The sequence below is a fragment of the Frieseomelitta varia genome, unplaced genomic scaffold, assembly GCF_011392965.1.
Source record: "Frieseomelitta varia isolate USP_RPSP 00005682 unplaced genomic scaffold, Fvar_1.2 scaffold_968, whole genome shotgun sequence".
Lineage (NCBI taxonomy): Eukaryota > Metazoa > Arthropoda > Insecta > Hymenoptera > Apidae > Frieseomelitta > Frieseomelitta varia.
The window spans coordinates 41,651-50,706 of NW_025110776.1; the positions used below are offsets into that span (position 1 = coordinate 41,651).

General features: G+C 30.0%; 1 pseudogene; it reads right to left on the reverse strand.

Moving 5' to 3' along the window:
- Positions 1–5,228: 5,228 nt before the first annotated feature.
- LOC122538175 lies at positions 5,229–6,248 on the reverse strand (annotated as a pseudogene).
- Positions 6,249–9,056: the final 2,808 nt, after the last annotated feature.

The window sequence follows — 9,056 nt, forward strand, 5'->3', positions numbered from 1 at the left end:
ATAAATTGTTAGTGATGCATAACTACTTTCAATTCTGAAAGTACATTGGTAGGTTGGAAGGTTATTATATTCGTCCCATTGTAGGGATATAATATAAATAATAATGTTTTTTTAATAGGAGTAATGATAATAGAACGACAAATAATTAATACAGTAATTACACAAGATAAATAACATTCAATCAACACGAATTAACACAAAAAAACTCTTTTAACAACTCTTTTAACGACACTTTTAACAGTTCTCTTTCTCTCACGACTCTCACGACTCGGTTCTACAACTCGCTCGACTATGGTCGAAATAAAACGCAATTTCACTACAAATAACTAATAATTAATATTTTGTAAATATGTTTTTTATGTATTTCTCACAGTTTGCGTATATGTTGCCTGTTCAATTATACTATATAATTATTTCTCGATTACACTTTATCTATGTACATAAACATCCACAATCTTACAATAGGACACTTAATTACCAACATTTGTTTGAAATGGATCTGCAGTGATGAACTTCCAGAACAGTCGAAAACGATTAATTGGAGTATAAAATTGTTTTCGGAATGTAGTTGATTGTATACTTTTGTACTTTGTATGATATAAAAAAAGGTTTAGAGAATAACATGTATTAAACGATTTTCTGAAATTTTAAAGATATTTTCGTAGATTTGCCACATTGAATAAACCAATGCGTAAAGTTCTTTTGTTTACTAAAAATATTACTGATTTGTTATACTTTTTGCATTACTGAAGATATTCTCTTCTTCTGCGAACACAAGCAAACAAATTCAAATAATTGAATAATAAAAAATTAATTTGAACGTAACGACGAGCGTATTAAAAATCACGGAATATCTTCAGAACAGAATTTATTTGCAAGATAAATTGCGTTTTTTAACAGAAAAGTAAGGAGGAAATGGATTTATTCTATTAATATTCAAAAAATATCTGTTTATTCTTTACTCTATCTTCTATTAACATTGATCTTCACATGTTTAATTAATCAGTCACAACTTTATATTTGTGTTTAATTATATTTATAGTCTTTCGCTTTCGTATGCGAAATACAACTTGGGGGATAGGTATCGTATTGCAACCCACTCGTCTGCTATGCATTCGACGTAAGATTGTCGAATAGATGAGATCTGTGACTACAGAGACTAATACAAATAGTTATGAAATTAGCAACACTTCATCTGATTAACAAAATCCTACGTGAACGTTATTAAATCCGAATTTTACTCTAGCAAAGCTATAATTTTGCTTGCAGTAGATGATATAACTGTCAAAATATATCGTTTTGCAGCATAAAACCTAAATCAATAGGATATACTTTTAGAATTTTAAATACAAATCAATAACAATTAACAATGTTGAAGTAGATGGAAGATTCGTGAATATGCTAACTCAAAGTATCCTTCAATCTCTCCAACTATTCGAAGAATATAACTCAAGATATAATTCAAGAGAGTAACGCGTAACTTTGTTCATTTTTTAAATCATTTTTTTTATCATTCTAAAAACTGAAATGAAAAATTTTCGATACTCTCATATTTTAAGCTTTGTATCAAGCAATGTATCAAGAAGACAACATAAAATATCTGAGTCATTTATTATTAGTTATAAAGTCTTTATCATCACAGTCAAGAAGGGTCATGTAACTACACACCAACATGCAATACTTATCTAACCAAATAATTCCCAAATATATGAATGTCATACAACAGAAGACTACGCCACTACAGTTATTAATAGAACATTAACGTTTCGCACATATCAAGATGAAAACGCAGCTATTAGATGTAACATTAGCCATAATTCAGGTGACGATCATTTGGAGGTCAACGTTAAGACAGGGAAAAGACAAAAATCCTGTAAATGTAGACTACAGCATGACAATGTTAATTAATCGATTTTGCGATCCGAAATACGAAAGATCAATTTCAGTAGAAGTAAATTCTTCTTCAAAGATATTTAGTAGTCACTGATTTGTTCATCGTACCATTTCAATTACCATTTTTTGAAAACAAATTATTAGAATGTATTTACATAAGTCGCAGAACAAAATATAAATATTAAAAGAATTCAATTTTGACGAATAATTTTTAGACGTGTTAATAGTATGTTATTGCTATTCAATATCGGATAAAAAGTTGGTTAAGAAGAGTTATTATTTGCAATAATTTTCCCTCTCTTAACACAATTACGTTGGCATTGTTACAGACCAGTAATATATTAAAAATATATTCGTACGTGATTTTTCATCTATAACAATCTATAAGCGTCAATAACTATTTAGGCAGAATCATGCTTTTCATGGCTACGAAGAAAGCGGAAATTTAGCAATCATGAATGCATAGTACCTTTCTCCGTTGCCAACAGCTGTTACTGAATCAATAACAGTCAATAACATCTTGGTATATGTGATTTGCGTAATGATTTATTATATTTTATTACAATGATTACTTATTTATATGTGATGGGTTTATCTTACATATCAAATTTGACACACAGAGAGAAAAGGACGTCTTTCGATGAATGACTAACTTTTTATAATATTAGATACTTCTGCAAATGCCAGTTATTGGGCTCCAAAAATATTCTCAGCGTTCTCGAAATTGTTATTACACACAATGTCCTACGAACGAAATATGGAAACGTCTTAGGAAGGATGACGGCAGTTTTTGTGAGCAAGATACACTCAACTACTGATATTACAATTAACAAATATAAACTTTAGCTAGAATATGTCTACTGAATGTGTTATAAATATTTATCTTCCAACTTAATTCCGTATAAAAGGAAATACATACACATTATAATTTACAATAATAGAGTCAAATGAAACGATGCATAACAGTGTTGATTTTAATGTAGTAGATAATTATAGTTATCGTATGAAATTTTTGTTTCGTAATTTGAATGTGGCAGTCTGTATTTGAAATTCAAACGATGCTTTGCAATAGTGAATGATATAATGCACTACATGTATAACATGGTATACATACAGCATATAATATAATATAGTAACATAATACATAATATAATATAAAATAATAACATTATAATGTTTCTTAATTGTAACAGGTTTTCTACGCGAGCAAGGGCCCGTGTAGTCATTTGCGGTTAAATGTCCATTAAAAGGCATAAGCTATTGAGTAAATTTGCATTCAAACTTCTAAAAGTGTGTTAATGAATTTACATTGTGAAAAATATAATTAAGGAAGAGCAAACTTTAGTTACTAATATTTAAAAAGATTTTGTTCATTTATATTAATGTATTCTAAGTCGACAATATTCTTCCATAGAAGATGTTGAGGGCAGTGGGATACCGAATATATATACAGCTGTATGTTTATTCCCTCGCGTTTATTGCCTACAAGTATGCAAGAAGAAAATTGATACTTGAATCTCAGATACATAAATCCAGAAAATAGCTGCTCGGAAACTAAAATTCGCTTGTGTTTTATTAGTTTTTCACGATATAGTTGCTGTATTTGTGAATGATCGACAACTTGAAACGATTTCAACAATTACCGTAAATCCTCTGATCAATCAACGATTCCATTTGAAACGACTAGCATTGAGAAGCAAATTAATGTGAAACATGCTCGCAACCAGAGAGACAAAGCAATATTAAATGAATATCGTAGAAGAAAGGAAACCTACTTCATCAGGAGAGGTGAGTGTGTTAATAGAAGTAATCAAATTCTTCTGAGCTAGTTAAACAGTCGAAATAGTTTTTGGTGCCTCTAAAATCATAGTTTTATTGTTGCTTCAAATAAATTTGTTCTCCAAACGAAGTGGTTTTTCTTTCAATTGTATCAGGCCATATTGGACCATGCTTTCCGTGGCCGCAAATCTGTCCATTATGTTTAATTCTGTGATAGATTCATGTTTCATTTATAACTAACAAAGATATCGTAGACGTAATTTCTATAAATTGAAGCAATAAATGAAATACATAACGAGAATATGTCTCCTTATAATACTAATGAAGCATTTAAAAAAGAGTGTAAATTCTGTGGTGTTCAAACATTAGTCCCTTGAGTATTTAGTCCGCACTAGAATATTGCACAGTTAATTGTATAATAAAATAATTGGGTTATAAGCAGTGTAATATACTAAACTATATTGAATAAATATACTAAAAAAAGTATATGTCTAAAACTAAATTAATTTATTTTATTTATTATATGCTTCCCATTCAGCACCTATTAAATTTTTAGGTTCTGGTAATTTTAAGCACTGAAAAGATTAAATTTATTAATCTGTTGTTGTAGCAAATTCTTCTATGTCATTATTTGACAACTTTTACATCTTTTTTCTACGTTTCAAAATTCAATCGGTGAAGATTTCTCTTATAGAATTTTAGGCCCTAAATATATAATAAATGCCTTTTCTATTACTTTCAGCTTTTGAGGAAAAAATACAAATAAAATTACATTTAGTATTTGAATAAAATAGAAATGAATTCAATGAAATCGAATTTCAATTATACAATTCAATATCAAATAATAACAGTCAGTAATTATGTTCTCTTTCATTCCAACAGACTTGCAGCAGCGAAATATTTCAAAATGGACGTACCACTGTATCTTATGGGTCACCTGCAGGCCACATTAACTGTCAATTATGTATTTATATATAAAATTTATTTATTAATTTGTACATTTATCTATTTATATTTTCAACTGTATTTTTCATATATTATTTTCTCGATCACTTTAAGTTACACCAATTTATTATTATACAGACTGTATTTGTCGATTTGTTATTTCATGAGCTTGTTATAATTTTTCAACTTACAGTAATATGACTAGTATTGTCTATTTACATATACACCATATAACAAGTTGTCCATTACATTTATAAATACGATTCTAAACAACATAATGAAAAGATTTGATAGCTCACGAAGTTATATGTTATTCGAGTCATAAGTAATTTCATTTAATTATAGATTATGTTTATTAATATTACCTCAAAAATGAAGAAGCTAGTAAACATAAACCTGCGTATGAAGGTAATATATGACTCTAACAATACATCGAGGCGATAGATTAAAATAGAAAATATTTTTCAATATTTAGTTACTACATTCTACGAAATTTTACGAGCGAATATAATAAAAAAGTAAGGACAGCAGTTAATAGTTACATTGTTGTCTGCGGTGGATATTGCATATTTCATCCATTTTTGATTTGATTTTTTTTTTTTCGACATTATTTACATATTGTCAGACAAGTAAGGCTGTCTGGGAAAATAGATAAAAAAGATGAAGTAGATGAGGTATATGAACGCATAAAGTTTGAGATTGATAATAACATTGCACTCAACCTGAAAAATCTGTACACAGTAATATGCAGAAATGTTTATAATGATATCCTGAAAAATTTGTACTATCTGCAGTATTGTTAGCATTATTGCGATCTATACTGGCAGATAGAATCTCTTTCTTTCAAGAATTATAGAAATACATTCAAGAATGTATAAAAACGTTTACTAAATTAAACCAACTGTTAGATTTTGAGGTTTTTATACCAGAGATTCATCTATAAAAAAAAATCCGTTATGGGATGGTACCAATGTAAAAATATTAGTGGTTATTTTCGTAACTATAAAAACAGTATCACCGAATTCAAATAATTTCATCAGTGTAAATAATAATGACCAAACATCGATTACGGGACTGTATGTAAGACATTTGCAAAATATGTCATCATTTGTATTGTAAATTAATATTTTCGAAATACTATTATATATTATCGTTATAGTATGTAAGTTAATACTAGAAGTAGTATAGATTCGTTCTCCGATATTCCTTATTTTTAAATGAAATACTAGAAAAAATACTAGTCTTTCTAACGGCAAAAATCTAAAATTATTAATAAAATTTTTTGATTAACAATTTGTTAACAAAAAACTTTTTATAAACAATTCCAAATTTTTGCCTTCAGAAAGACATGTTCCTTCTAGTGTTCCATGTGAATGCAAACAGTATGAGAAAATAAATCTACTACTTTTAATGTTAATGAAATATACAATATAATGAAAATATACAATATATTGAAAATATACAATTATAATGAAAATATACAATAATATATTAATTCATAGTACAAATAATTACACTCTCTGCAAGTACCTTACATATAGTCCCGTAATCGGTTTTTGGTCATTAATGAATATACTGATGGAATTAGAATTTGGCGATACAGTTTTTTTTGTGATAACAACCATCGACATTTTTACATTGGTACCATTACATAAGAGATTTTCTTTATACACGACATTTTTATATAGAAATCTCAGGATCAAACAGGTTGGTTTAGTTTAGTAAATGTTTTTATACTTTCTTGCACTCTCCTATTATACTTTGAAAGCAATAAAATTCTATCTATTAAAATGGATCGCAATAATTGCAACTACATTGTAAATAGCACAAATGTTCTAGGGTATCATCATAACCATTTCTGCATATTACTACATACGAACTGCTCAAGTTCGATGCAATGTTATGACATTCAGTATTAAAATTTTTGTACTCATATAATTCAGCTACGTCATCTTATGTATTATCAAACAGACATATCAGTCTGATATACATATGAATAATGTAGAAAAAATCAAATCAAGACTGAATAGAATACGCAAAATCTACCGCAGAAGCAAATATAAACTATTTTCCTCCGTACTTTTTCATTATATTCGATATCGTAAAATTATATTGGAATAATATGTAATATGGAATTATATATAATAAACAAATTTTTAAAAATTCTGGTTTTATAACAAGGTTTTAACCAGCAATACTTTGACACTAGCTCGCGCTCTCTAATCAGATGATCAGCATATCTATGAACCTTTCTCAACCTTAAAGAGATCCTCCGTCTTTGTACGTAAAAACATTCAAACTCATTTCTGAAATAACACCTTAAATACTTTCTTTGGAGCTGGCTACTTTCTCAACATTCCTTGGAACAGTCAAACCAGAAAATGTATCATGATATATAAAAGTAGAAGGCTGTTCACGTGACCTGCCATAATATTTCTGATTAATTCGCTGACATAACATATCTTATCCGATTTCGATAATTCTTGAATACGATGTAAAAATTGACATTCTGAGCAACTTTTTCCTGCATATATATATATATATATATTTTTTTTTTGTGTTGATGTAAAAGACTTACCTCAAGCATTAGTTTTGGTTAAAGTGGCTGTACAACCAATATTGACTTGTACTGTTATGGACGTAGAATTACGAGCAGCATTTATTGCAATAATAAAGACGCTTTTTTGAATATGTCTCAAGAATTAAACGACTTCGGCTTTTTTGAATATGTCTCAGGAATTAAACGACTTATATATATATATATAAAACTTCAGCATATTTGAAAAAGAGAGAAAGTATTGATTACACAGTGCAAAAACGGACTGGGAAAAATCCAGGTAACTAATAGATGGAAATACATTTCTGGCAGCCATTTGTTTAAACATACTTCCGCATTGTTATGTACATGTCAAGGATGCTAATACTACCAAAGTTGCGTGGGACAAACTATCCAAAGCCTACGAAGACACCGGGTTACTGCGTATTTTAGTTTTAATGAGAGCACTGTTTAAACTAGATATACAAATTTCGAGAATATGAACGAATACGTGTCGGGAGTCCTTAATTTATCTCAAAAACTTGCAGGAATTGGCAGCCCTGTAGGAGACTAATTACTCGCCGTTATCCTTCTAGCCGGTTTACCACCGGAGTATAAACCGACGGTAATGATCCTTGATAATGGATCTTGTTACGAATAAATTATTACAATAGGACGTAAAAGCACAACTTGAAAACAAGTCGGTTGACGTAGCGTTCACGACAAACGAACAATAAAAACACTATAATAGCAAAAAATTTAAGTTTTAGGACAGGTAGGACATACCAAACCAAATTGCAAAAATTGACATCCAGAACAGTCAGAACAGAACTCAAAATATTCGAAAAGTCAGAATAATCATAATTGGAGCCTATTAATTGCTTTAATGGCAAATACAAATAAAAACAATTGGTACATTTACTCAGGTGTTACCAATCATATGTTTCCTAATAAAGATTGAATGGAAAATTATATTGCAGGAGAGAATCAATCTGTAACGGTCGCAGGCAATAAAGTTCTTTCGACAGGCAGCGGAAATGTGGTAAATATTGACAGTTATCAAAGTTTTGCACGTATCTGGTTTAAATGCTAATTAACTATCAGTAAATAAACTAACGAGCAAGGATTTTGTACTAGTTTTCGACGCATACGGCTGCAAATTATATAAAAAATTCGACTTCCAAATAAAGGACGAAGTGTTGGTAACAGGAACCAATAAAAACGGTCTATGTAAATTAGATAGCGAATCACTACCATGCAACGCATACAGTATCGTAAGCTGCAAATAGACTCAAGAACTTTGGCATAAAAGGCTTTAGTTAATCGGTATGATCTTGTTAAGAAAAGGTTTGGCGACCGGGATTGAATATGATGAATCCGGTAAGAAACCCTGCGTAGCTTGCATCAACGGTAAGCAGACTGAACTACCATTAGATACTAAAGGTCGAGAAAGAGAAGAGGATTTTCTGGAAATTTTGCACGCCGATATTTGAGCTGCTATTCCAACATTAAGCTGGTCAGGTGCCCGATGCGTATTTATCCTGATAGACGATTTCTTGTGCATGCATTTTTGCTACATTCTTAAGAACAAGAGCGATGTTACAACGGCCTTCAAGGAATTCAACGCTTGGTTGACGAATGAGAAAGATAAAGCATTAAAATATTCAGAACATATAATGAAACCAAGTACACAATAAAGCAGATGGAAGATTGTTTCAAAGTCAATGGCATCCGGCATCAAACCACCATTCCGCATACTCCTCAGCAGAATGGAGTAGCTGAACGTGCTAATAGAACAATAATGGAAAAAGCTACATGTATACTGCAACAATCGGATTTGAATAAAAGATTCTGGGAAGAAGCAGTGAGGACAGCTGTGTATTTGAAAAATCGCTCGCCTTCA